At 45.1% G+C, this 12500-nt stretch overlaps 1 pseudogene across 1 annotated transcript in view; it reads right to left on the reverse strand.

Moving 5' to 3' along the window:
- The window catches only part of LOC139923358 (uncharacterized), a 29892-nt pseudogene that overhangs the window by 3633 nt on the left and 13759 nt on the right, over positions 1-12500 (reverse strand). The window contains exons 11-15 of the transcript XR_013503910.1: positions 12436-12475; positions 11540-11591; positions 11021-11129; positions 5552-5635; positions 5016-5133 (exon numbers count right to left, since the gene is read on the reverse strand). The product of XR_013503910.1 is annotated as an uncharacterized LOC139923358 (transcript). The remainder of the gene's footprint in view (positions 1-5015; positions 5134-5551; positions 5636-11020; positions 11130-11539; positions 11592-12435; positions 12476-12500) is intronic.

Below are 12500 nucleotides of genomic sequence, written 5' to 3' on the forward strand. Positions count from 1 at the left end.
TGTGTGTGTGTCTGTGTGTGTGTGTGTGTACATGAATGTTTGCAGTTGCATGTGAGCGGTCACAGTTCACTATACTTGTTCATTATGGTCAACGTGCACGTGTATGAGCGTGCACGTGTCTATGTGTCTGTACGCAGTTATGTGTTTGTCTCTGCTTATATATTCATGTGTGCGACCATGTGTGTGTGTGTGCGGTGTGTGTGTGTGTGTGTGTGTGTGTGCGGTGTGTGTGTGTGTGTGTGTGTGTGTGCGGCCTCCTGCAGGTTAACAGGCGGTGGCGGTGGACTAATGATGCGTCTGCGGCAGCGGGGAGGCGGGGGGGTGTGAGAGGAGACGCAGCTCAGCGAGCTTTACAGCCTCGACCTCTTCATCACTCCAACAACCAGCAACCGGCACACTGACTCCTCCTCTTTCTGCTCCTCCACCTCCATCTCTGCTTCCTCCTTCACTTCTTCCTCTTCTTCCTCCTTCTCTTCCCCCTTCCTCCTCCTGCTCCACCTCCTCCTCCTCCATCTTCTCTTCTTCCTCCACCTCCGACTCCTCTTCCTTTTCTTCCTCCGACTCCTCTTCTTCTTCCTCTTCCTCCACTTCCTTCTCCTCCTCCTTTTCCTCTTCATCTACCTCCTTCTTCTCCTTCTTCCTCTTCATCCTCCTCTTCTTCCTCCTCCTTCTCTTCCACCTCTACCTCCTTCTTCTCCTTCTCTTCCTCTTCCGGCTCCCCTGTTTCTTCTTCGTCCTCCCCCTCTTTCTTTTCCTCCTCCTCTTCCTCCACCTCCTTCCTCTTCATCCTCCTCTTCTTCCTCTTCATCCTCCTCCTTCTCTTCCACCTCTACCTCCTTCTCCTTCTCCTCCTCCTCCTCCTCTTCCAGCTCCTCCTTCTCTTCTTCTTCCTCCTCCACCTCCTCCTCGTCTTCCTTTTCTTCCTACTCCTCCTCTTCTTCTTCCTCCACTTCCTTCTTTTCCTTCTCCTCCTTCCTCCTTCTCATTCCTCCTCCTCTACCTTCACCTCGTCCTCCTTCTCCTCATACTCTTCTTCCTGCTCCTTTTCCTCTTCCTCCTCCTTCTTCCACTTTTCTTCTCATCTTCTTCTTCCTCTTCATCCTCCTCCTTCTCTTCAATCTCTACCTCCTTCTTCTCCTCCTCTTCCTCCTCCTCCTCTTCCAGCTCCTCCTTCTCTTCTTCTTCCTCCACTTCCTTCTTTTCCTTCTTCCTCCTTCTCATTCCTCCTCCTCTACCTTCACCTCATCCTCCTTCTCATACTCTTTTTCCTCCTCCTTTTCCTCTTCCTCTACCTCCTTCTTCTCCTTCCACTTTTCTTCTTGTCTTCTTCCTCTTCATCCTCCTCCTCTTCCTCCTTTCTTCCTCCTCCTCCTTGTCTTCCTGCTCCTCTTGCTCCTCCTCTTTCTCTTCTTCTTCCTCCTCCACCTCCTCCTCATCTTCCTTTTCTTCCTACTCCTCCTCTTCTTCTTCCTCCACTTCCTTCTTCCTCCTTCTCATTCCTCCTCCTCTACCTTCACCTTGTCATCCTTCTCCTCATACTCTTCTTCCTCCTCCTTTTCCTCTTCCTCTACCGCCTTCTTCTCCTTCTTGCACTTTTCTTCTCATCTTCTTCTTCCTCTTCATCCTCCTCCTCTTCCTCCTTTTCTTCCTCCTCCTCCTTCTCTTCCTGCTCCTCTTGCTCCTCCTCCTTCTCTTCTTCTTCTTCCTCTTCCTCCACCTCCTTCTTTTTTCTTCCTCCTTCTCATTCCTCCTCCTCTACCTTCACCTCGTCCTCCTTCTCCTCATACTCTTCTTCCTCCTCCTTTTCCTCTTCCTCTACCTCCTTCTTCCACTTTCTTCTCTTCTTCTTCATCCTCTTCTTCCTCCTTCTCTTCAATCTCTACCTCCTTCTTCTCCTCCTCTTCCTCATTTTCTTCCTCCTCCTCCTTCTCTTCCTGCTCCTCTGCCTTCTCTTCTTCTTCTTCCTCTTCCTCCACCTCCTTCTCCTCCTCTTCCTGCTCCTCTTGCTCCCCCTCTTCTCTTCTTCTTCCTCTTCCTCCACCTCCTTCTCCTCCTCCTCCTTCTCTTCCTCCTTCTCTTCTTCTTCTTCCTCTTCCTCTACCTCCTTCTCCTCCTCTTCCTGCTCCTCTTGCTCCTCCTCCTTCTCTTCTTCTTCCTCTTCCTCCACCTCCTTCTCCTCCTCCACCTCCTTCTTCTCCTCCTCCTCCACCTCCTCCTCTTCTTCTTCTTCCTCCTCCTCATCCTCCTCCTCCTCCTCTTCCTGCTCCTCTTGCTCCCCCTCTTCTCTTCTTCTTCCTCTTCCTCCACCTCCTTCTCCTCCTCTTCCTGCTCCTCTTGCTCCCCCTCTTCTCTTCTTCTTCCTCTTCCTCCACCTCCTTCTCCTCCTCCTCCTTCTCTTCCTCCTTCTCTTCTTCTTCTTCCTCTTCCTCTACCTCCTTCTCCTCCTCCTCCTCTTCCTGCTCCTCTTGCTCCTCCTCCTTCTCTTCTTCTTCTTCCTCTACCTCCTTCTCCTCCACCTCCTTCTTCTCCTCCTCCTCCTCTTCCTGCTTCTCTTGCTCCTCCTCCTCTTCTTCTTCTTCCTCCACCTCCTCCTCCTCCTCCTTCTCCAGGTAGTCTTTGTGAACGAGGTATTTTTTCCTAGTTAAACACTTTGCTTCTCTGTGAACTGACTACAGTGTCTCCAGCTGTTTAATCACTGTATCTTCCTGACTACTAATCTCGGCTTCTATTATGGTCGAGCTGCGGTGTCTTAACAAGTCGGGCATCTCGGAGGAGGATTATCATTGTCAACATGATATGTTTATGGTTTGGAGTCTCGGTTTCCATGCGAGCCGTGTTCCTGGTTTCTCTCATCTTTTCAAATGACTTGTGGTATCTTCCTGACTACAATATCTTGGCTTCTACCACAGTTGTCTTGCTGTGTCTTTACGAGTCAGTTAAATCTTGGTCAGTGTGGTATTTGTGTGGTTTGAATGTCGTGCTAGCTGTGTTTCCAGCATCCTTCCTCCCGGTTAGGATCTCTAAAAGGGGCCCTATTATAGGAATTCGATTTTTCTATGTTACAATTTGATGTCTTGAAAGTTGTAGCATTTTCAAAAATCCATCATTTTTACAGCCAGTTTCAGGCTAACAGTAAACGCATCACAACTGGACTAAAGGATGACTGAAATCCGTCCAATCAGGGTCCAGTTTGCAGAATTTGAACTGGAAAGCCGCCAATCAGCAGGTTTACCTCATTTGAATTAGAGGAGCTGCTGCTGTCGGCCAATCAGGATCCAGTATTGTGACGACTTAGTCTTCACATTCATCCAGTTTATCTAATTTAACTCAACTTTGAGCTAAAAAAAAAATATTTGGAAAACATGATGAAGAACATTATACTTATCCTGAGCCACAGTATATTTGAAAACAAAATCATGAAAACTGAATAATTTGGGACCTTTATCTTCTATTTGAGTTGTCTTGCAGCTTTATGAGTCCATTATCTTGGTTCAGTTCGAACAAGTGAAACACCGAAATTTTTCCGACCGCTTGTTCCGACACTTCGAACTGACCACTCAAACTGAAAGGTTTAATAACATAAAGAAAGCGAAATCACCAGCATGACTCGTTTTTTTTTATATATTGTCAGAATCTGCTTTGTCGGCGTTCCTTTATGTGCTAGAAGTGATTTTCAGACTGTTCCTCCAGACAATGGCAGTGAATGGAGAGGAAAAAAAAAACACAATTCTCCAGTCTGCTCTACCGGAGCAACAGATCACAGAATCACTGATTTTGGGGTTTTATCACGGAGGAAGAGACACAACCCAAGATACTACCAGAGCTACACAGAGCTTTAAGACGGTGTGTGAAACAACTGAGATGAAGAAAAATGAATGAAAATATCTACCAGAAAGAAATTGCAGATGGAATTGTGAGAATATCACAACGTATGCAACGTATACAGATGAGAATATGAGGAGAGAAAATGTGGCAGATCAGTGAGTTGCTCTGGTTTGAATATCGTGCTAGTCTTTCAGCTGGTTGTAGATTTGTGGCAGCCGTCTGCCTGTCTGTCTGCCTGTCTGTCTCTCTGTCTGTCTGCCTGCCTGTCTCTCTCTCTGTCTGTCTCTCTGTCTGTCTGTCTGCCTGTCTGTCTGTCTGCCTGCCTGTCTCTCTCTCTGTCTGCCTGCCTGCCTGCCTGTCTGTCTGCCTGTCTGTCTCTCTCTCTGTCTGCCTGCCTGCCTGCCTGTCTGTCTGCCTGTCTGTCTCTCTCTCTGTCTGTCTGTCTGCCTGCCTGTCTCTCTCTCTGCCTGCCTGCCTGTCTGTCCATCTGTCTCTCTGTCTGTCTGTCTGTCTGTCTGTCTGTCTCTCTCTCTCTCTCTCTCTCTCTGTCTGCCTGCCTGTCTGCCTGTCTCTCTGTCTGCCTGCCTGCCTGCCTGCCTGCCTGTCTGTCTCTCTGTCTGTCTCTCTGTCTGTCTGTCTGCCTGTCTCTCTCTCTGTCTGTCTGTCTCTCTCTCTGCCTGTCTGCCTGTCTGTCTGCCTGTCTGTCTCTCTGGATTGTGACTACATATCAGTTTGACCGCGGAGCGTCCGTCTTGGTTTCTCTGCTCTGTCTTGTAGCTGTGAGCCCGGCCGTCTGCACGGCCTTTGGCTCGCCGGCTGACAATAATTAGGGTAACCACACCGCCTAATCACCGGGGGTTGCGTGCTATGCTGCCTGTGTGTGTGTGTGTGTGTGTGTGTGTGTGAGAGAGAGCGAGACTTCTTTGAAATCTCTAAACTCACTTGTTTAAAACAGAAGTGTGGTGCACAATCGGGTACATGCACATACACACGCACACACACACATTTACCCCCTGTCTCTTACACACACACATATAAGTGCATGGGCGCACACACATGTCCTAATTTTTGCTGTTTCTCTTACTCTCTTCCTAACTTATCTCACACAATCACCTTGTTTATCTCTCTCCTTCACACACACACACACACACACACACACACACACTCTCTCCCTCTGTCTCTCTGCTCACCGGGTGACAGCGTTGTGCGTTCCCGGCTGAATGAGGTGGGCGAAGTATTCCTCCACCACAGAAGAAGTCAGGTGTTTCTTCAGGTAGGGGAAGAAGAGGGGATGACGAGCGATCACACCTAAACAGAGAGCGAGAGAGAGAGAGAGAGAGAGAGAGAGAGAGAGAGAGAGAGAGAGATCAACCATGAGACTATGGATTGTCAAATTTGTCTCCATCTTTGTCTCTCAGCCTGGTGTTTCTGCTCTGCTCTTCCCACAGATCACCTGTCAATCAAACAGTGTGGGCGGAGCTTGGATTTTATGTTGATGCAGTTTGAGTTTCTCTTTTCTTTGTCTGTTCGGCCATGGCGGCTATCGCTGCTCATGCTAACTACCCAGTTCTTCTTCTTCTGTTTATTCCAAACAAATCGGATTGAATGGAAAAGATTCATGAACTGGATAAAGATTGAATCACCGTCAGTGATACAGACATGTATCTATACGACTATCCTAAACAGTAGGAACCGTGACACATTATCCACTCTCGGTGTTTCTCACCAATGTTAGCCGAGTCTCCTTTGTCTCCGCTCCTGGTGAAGGCCAGCTCCTCCAGTCTGTAGCTGTGCGGTCCGCTGGGCAAGTCTGGACAGAGAAGACCGACACACCAAGACTAGCTTCAGACACGCTCCTTCAGTTTAGTCCCACAGTGACGAAACACAAAGAATCAAACACAGAAGTGGTAACAATAAAACACAATGGCTAAGGGAGCGATCGCATCTACGGTTTCTTTTCTCGGGTTTGAACCTTAGTGGAAAATTTTACCCTGCTGCATTTTTTGGTTTGTTTAGGTTCAAACTGCCCAATTACAAGCGGACCAGGGCTTGTAAACAAAAAGTCACGTGACTCACATGCAGCCTGTTTATTGGACAGAGTTTCGGTAACCTGTCATCCTGCCAGGTTACAGATTTTGTGGAAGTCAAAACAAATCTTGATTCCAGTCCCTGTAATTCTGTAACTTCAGCCGCGCTCTTTGCTTTAATTTCCCTTCTTCTGGTGTTCAAACACAGCTCTGAACACAGGAAACAGCCGAACACGACCGTGCGTCCAGACTGCGGTTTGCCCTCGGCTCGTTTTGCTCTGCTAGGATTTCCAAGCATGAGGAGCTGCTGGCTATCACATGTCAACATCCATCTCTTTATACCCATAAACACTTGCATTTTGGAGTGGTTTCCTGTAGTTTGAGTTTACGGGCTCACTCCGAACGAACCGCACTGCAGTTCTCTTGTTAGAGGACTGAGACTTTCCGCATTTCCAGGCCTCTCTGTGCCGTTATTCGGTGCCACTGAGGTTTGAATGGCATCGTTCTCACCTGGACTAACAAATCGAACTAAGTAAACGTTTCAGAGCTTAAATAAAACAAACGCTACAAACATGCTTAGTGTGAACGCAGCCTAAAAAGCAAAGGAAAATAGATTTAAAAAATGACACACTCGCCTGGTACGAGTGCGTTTTAAGGGAACTCATTATGATTTATAATTCACTATGATGCCTTATGACCATGCTTATAAAAACACAGTCACCACTCATAAAACAGGGGAAACCATACATATATCCTCGTGTGAAATTCCTGTCTTAGTCAGTTTTACTTCCATGTCAGCAGTCATTTAGTGTAAGGAGATGTCACCTTTTTTTAAACAGTAGATAAAGTAGATGTCACTTTGTTTCCCTCTCCTCTCCTCTTTGTGTGTGTGTGTGTGTGTGTGTGTGTGTGTGTGTGTGTGTGTGAGTCTCCCCCTCTCTGTGTAGCAGCATGAGGGAGAGATTACAGTAATGAGGAGAGCTATTATCTCCATCAGTGTGGTGGGTGATCCATTAGACATGCAAACATTCACTCATTCATTCAATTTATTGACCTGTTTGTTTGATGAAAACTATTCTAAAAATGCCTTAAAAAAAACTGTACAGCTGCTAGTATCGTAAATGGTTTCTTTGGGAAAATGGTTAGAAATTGTCAGCGGTTTTCGATTTATGAGTAAAACCTGGTGAAAGATGTGAAAAACAAAAAGCTCCATCTTTTCTTCCTTTTCGGGGGTTCATTTGGATGTTTTTATTTTCTCGGTTTGGTTCTTGTGATTGAGTTTGACTTCCACTTGTGTTCCTGGAATGTGAAGGTAGAGGAACCGCCGGTCACCAGACTCTGTGTGTGTGTGTGTGTGTGTGTGTGTGTGTGTGTGTTACGGTTCAACCTCCTCTCTTCTGTTTTCTCTCTTCATTCTGTGAATAAATTTGATTTCTTTTCTCCGTCAGAGGAAAATCATTAAGGTTGGGTGGAGAGTCTCTAAACAGCATTCCTCCAGGATCAATGTCCTCTGGTAAACTCTGCTGTGTGTGTGTGTGTGTGTGTGTGTGTGCGAGAGAGAGAGCGAGAGAGAGAGAGAAAGTCCTTGGTTTTTGAGTGTGCTTGTGTGTGTATATCTAACATTATGCGTGTATATGTGTGTGTGTGTGTGTGTGTTTTGTGAAGTGCCATGTGAGGGCAGCGCTGGTGAAAGGGTGAAAGGCACGGCTTGTGTTTTTAAGGAATAAGAGACCACACACACACACACACACACACACACACACACACACACACACACACACACACACACACACACACACTCGTGTCCAAAGCTCCTGTCTGAACAGCATGGTAATCCCGTCTAGCCGTGGAGATCTGAATAGTTTCTCACAACCACCAACCGCTCTCATTCGTTCACAACCTCTCTCTCTCTCTCTTTTCCTTTTTCCTCCTCTCTCTCTCTCTCTCTCTCTTTCTCTCTCTCTCTCTCTATCCTTGTAGCTACCAAACTATGCCGCTCTGTGATGCCCTTAGCAGAAAAGATTTGGGTTATTCGTGTATTTGTAAATCCCATTTCTCCCTCTCTCTCGCTTCCATTTTCTTTCTCTTTTCCCTTATTTCCATTTCTCCATTTCTTCTCTCTCTCCCCATCTCTCTCTCCTTCCCTTTGTCTCGTTCCCTCTCTCTTCTTCACTCATCTAACCCTCCCTCTCTCTTCTTCCCTTTCATTCAAAACCTCTCTCTCTTTACCTCCCTTTCTTTCCCTCTCTTCCACTCTCTCTCCCAGTTTCTCTCTCTTTCCCCTTATTTCCATTTCTCTTCTGTTTCTCCCCATCTCTCTCTCTCCTTCCCTTTGTCTCTTTCCCTCTCTCTTCTTCACTCATCTATCCCTCCCTCTCTCTTCTTCCCTTTCATTCAAAACCTCTCTTTACCTCCCTTTCTTTCCCTCTCTTCTTCCACTCTCTCATTTTCTCTCTTTCCCCTTATTTCCATTTCTCTTCTGTTTCTCCCCATCTATCTCTCTCCTTCCCTTTGTCTCGTTCCCTCTCTCTTCTTCACTTATCTATCCCTCCCTCTCTCTTCTTCCCTTTCATTCAAAACCTCTCTCTCTTTACCTCCCTTTCTTTCCCTCTCTTCTTCCACTCTCTCTCCCATTTTCTCTCTCTTTACCCTTATTTCCATTTCTCTTGTTTCTCCCCATCTCTCTCTCCTGCCCTTTGCCTCTTTCCCTCTCTCTCTCTTCTTCTCTCTCTCATCATCTAACCCTCCTTCTCTCTTCTTCCCTTTCATTCAAAACCTCTCTCTCTTTACCTCCCTTTCTTTCCCTCTCTTCTTCCACTCTCTCTCCCATTTTCTCTCTTTCCCCTTATTTCCATTTCTCTTGTTTCTCCCCATCTCTCTCTCCTTCCCTTTGTCTCGTTCCCTCTCTTCTTCACTCATCTATCCCTCCCTCTCTCTTCTTCCCTTTCATTCAAAACCTCTCTCTCTTTACCTCCCTTTCTTTCCCTCTCTTCTTCCACTCTCTCTCCCATTTTCTCTTTCCCCTTATTTCCATTTCTCTTCTGTTTCTCCCCATCTCTCTCTCTCCTTCCCTTTGCCTCTTTCGCTCTCTCTCTTCTTCTCTCTCTCATCATCTAACCCTCCTTCTCTCTTCTTCCCTTTCATTCAAAACCTCTCTCTCTTTACCTCCCTTTCTTTCCCTCTCTTCTTCCACTCTCTCCCATTTTCTCTCTTTCCCCTTATTTCCATTTCTCTTCTGTTTCTCCACATCTCTCTCTCTCCTTCCCTTTGCCTCTTTCCCTCTCTCTCTCTTTTTCTCTCTCTCATCATCTATCCCTCCCTCTCTCTTCTTCCCTTTCATTCAAAACCTCTCTCTCTTTATCTCCCTTTCTTTCTCTCTCCTCTTTTACTTCATTTCTCCTTCGCTCTTTCCCTCTATCCACTTTCTCCCTCTCTCTTCATCTTTCCCTCTCTCTTTTCCCTTTCTCTCTCATTTAAAACCTCTCTCTCTTTCTTCCTCTCTACCCCCCCCCCATCCCTCTCTCTCTCTTTTCATCTCTAGGCCCAGTTCAGTTGAAGTGTCACTCAGATCCTTAGTGAACTGTTGTTTGTTGGTTTCTGTTGGTTTCAGTGTTGAATGGGGTTTTTGGGCTCTGACCCCATTTTTTACCCAGAGGCTTTGTGTACAGGTGACATGGGACATGGGGACACATCGCCCTCTGTAGGTCAACCTTAGTAACTGCACATCAGTTGTGTCAGTGTCTGACCCACATTCATTCATTCATTCAACAGCAGCCCCCCCCCCCCCCCCCACACTGCTGGACAAACCAAACCAGGGGTATTCAACTATTATTCAAGGAGGTCCAATCACTAAAATTTCGTCCCATCAAAGGTCCGAAGCATCATAATGTCTAACTTGTGCTATGATTCGGAGGCCAATATACAGTTGTTGTATGACTTTCTATTAAATAAAATAAACAATGTATATTTCAGTATTACGGAAGCGTAATGCATTCACTTGAGAAAAAAAAAATTTGCCCTGTTTTTCTGAATTAACAAGATAATTATCTCAGAAAAACAGAGCAGAATTTTTTTTTTTAAATGCTCTGTTTTTCTGAATTAACAAGATAATTATCTCAGAAAAACATAGCAGAATTTTTTTTTTTTTTTAAATGCTGTTTTTCTGAATTAACAAGATAATTATCTTGTTAATTCCGAAAAACAGAGCAGAATTTTTTTTTTCCATGAAAACTTTTCTCAGAATTCTGAGATAATTATCTCGTTTATTCAGAAAAACAGGGCAATTTTTTTTTTCTCAAGTGAATGCATTACGCTTCCGTACAATATCATTTCAACAGCATTTATTGATCAATTTCAAGAACTTTCCCCATGCACACACATTGAACGTGTGGAAAACAAATCAGTAGCTTTATCACAGTGATTGTGATAGTGCCTCTTTTTGAAATAGTGCAATCAAAACTTTCACGTCCCCTTTTTCCCCTTCGGGCCAATCACAGCGCTTAAAAACAGAAAACTCCGCTCAACCGGGATGCCGGGCGACGTTAAACGAACGCACAATCAAATGACAGACAGTTTAAAAAAGAAAACGCTCTGTCAATCTTATTAATTCTCATTAATTGATCAGAAATGGGTCGCGGTCCGCACAGAACCGTCACTGGGTCCGGATCCGGCGGCCCGGAGTCCACCAGTTAGTGATGCCTGAACTAAACTAAACACAACGAGGACAAATAGAGGGCAATAACGATTAAAACTATTCCATCTAAGTATCTGAAAACGCGTTCTTTGGGAAAACGGTTGGATAAAAAGCTCCATCTTTTCTTGTTTTTATTTTCTTGGTTTGGTTCTTGTGATTGAGTTTGACTTCCATTTTTATTCCTGGAATGTGAAGGTAGAGGAACCGGCCGCCAGACTCTGAGTGTGTGTGTGTGTGTGTGTGTGTGTGTGTGTGTGTGACCCTTTTTCAAATTTCCATGACCAAATTTTAATGAGACTGAATTAAAAAGTAACAATAAACTACAATAACTTAAAGCATTAGTTTGTTTTTCCACTTGAAAACTGTCAAAAAAAACAGTCAGCAACCAACAATAACAAGCAACAAGCAAACAAGTGTGTGTGTGTGTGTGTGTGTGTGTGTGTGTGTGTGTGTGTGTGTGTGTGTGTGCTCTTACCTGCGTCAGGTGCGTCCTCTGCTGGGGGGGGAGTGGCTTCCTGCTCAGATGCGTCTGGCTCCGCCTCCGAAAGCGTCTCCGCCAGCTCTCCGCCAATGTGCACGTCCACCTGCCGTGATGTCATCACTGAATGTTAAGCGTGTTTTTACGGATCAGCTCAAAGGCCCAAACTGGGGTCCGGGGACCACCAGGGGTCCCTGAGGGGGCCGCAGGGGGTCCCCAACAAAATCAGGAATAGTTAAATGCCATCTTTTATTTCAGTCTCTAGAAGTTAGAACAACAAGGGAGTGTTTTGGTCAAAGTTTTACTAACACCCTCCGCTGTTATTACCTAATAACCTAACAACAAAAGATGTTATTATTAGTCCTGTCACTGGTTTCTGGAGTTGCCACTGGTGTGTGTGTGTGTGTGTGTGTGTGTGTGTGTGTGTGTGTGTGTGTTCCATTAGCGTATCAGCTTAATAGATTAAGTAGAAAACTGATATAAAACTCAGATTAATTTATCCAAACCAAACTTTACCTTCAGCTGAGACTTGGGGTGAAGGAAGAAGAACGGCTTCAGGACAGGAGACCTGGAAAACACAGAGAGAGTGTGTGTGTGAGTGAATGTGTGTGTGTGTGTGAGTGAATGTGTGTGTGTGTGTGTGGAGTTTATACACAGATATCATTATTTTTAGGATTTCAGGGAGTTTCTCTGTTATTGTGACTGAAATGCTTACATTTTAAGGCAGTTTTAAGAGTCAATTCACAGTTATAGAACTAGCGAACACAAATGTTGTGATGTTTAATCGCAAATTAAAGTAAAAAGTTGTTATTGACTTGTTGATGATGCTGAATTGTGATGGCTTCCAAAAAAATGATCGACGACCACGTGTATATAGACCAAGTTTCGGCCAATATGGTTTTTTCAAGGCCGACACTGATACTTTTAGAATAAAGTCACTGATAGCCAATATTTTGTGCCGCTATTCGATATCTTTAAATTTGACCATTTTTATGCCAAATAGTACAAGTATTCAGTTTTTCCCCCAGAATTGTATTCTTATCAGGCTGGAAAAGCCTCTGAAACAGCATTTAGATCATCATGTGACACTAAAACTCTCCACTGAAAACCAGGATAACAAAATTCTTTTAAGGTTAAACCAACATATCTGTTGAGTTTTTATATTTTGCCTCTGAGTTTTCTGGAGTGCTGCCATCACTTTCTTCACTAACACTATATTTTGTGATATTTGTGGTGAAGTGGCGTGTTGTGAGGCGTTCTCAGAGGGAAAACTGAAACTTTCACGTCCTTGGAATACCTGCAGGCCGGGGCTCAGCTGACTTTGTGTAGAAAAAAAACCCCAAACTGTACAAATCTGCACTCAGCTCGTGGGAATATATTGATTTTTTTTTCCGTGCGTTTTTTCAACTCACACTCTCGGCCGTCCGCCCGCGATGCCCGTCAGCCCAGGAGCTGCAAGGACGGAAGAAGTGAGAGA

Source organism: Centroberyx gerrardi, chromosome 23 (genome assembly GCF_048128805.1).
Source record: "Centroberyx gerrardi isolate f3 chromosome 23, fCenGer3.hap1.cur.20231027, whole genome shotgun sequence".
In the NCBI taxonomy this organism is placed as follows: domain Eukaryota; kingdom Metazoa; phylum Chordata; class Actinopteri; order Beryciformes; family Berycidae; genus Centroberyx; species Centroberyx gerrardi.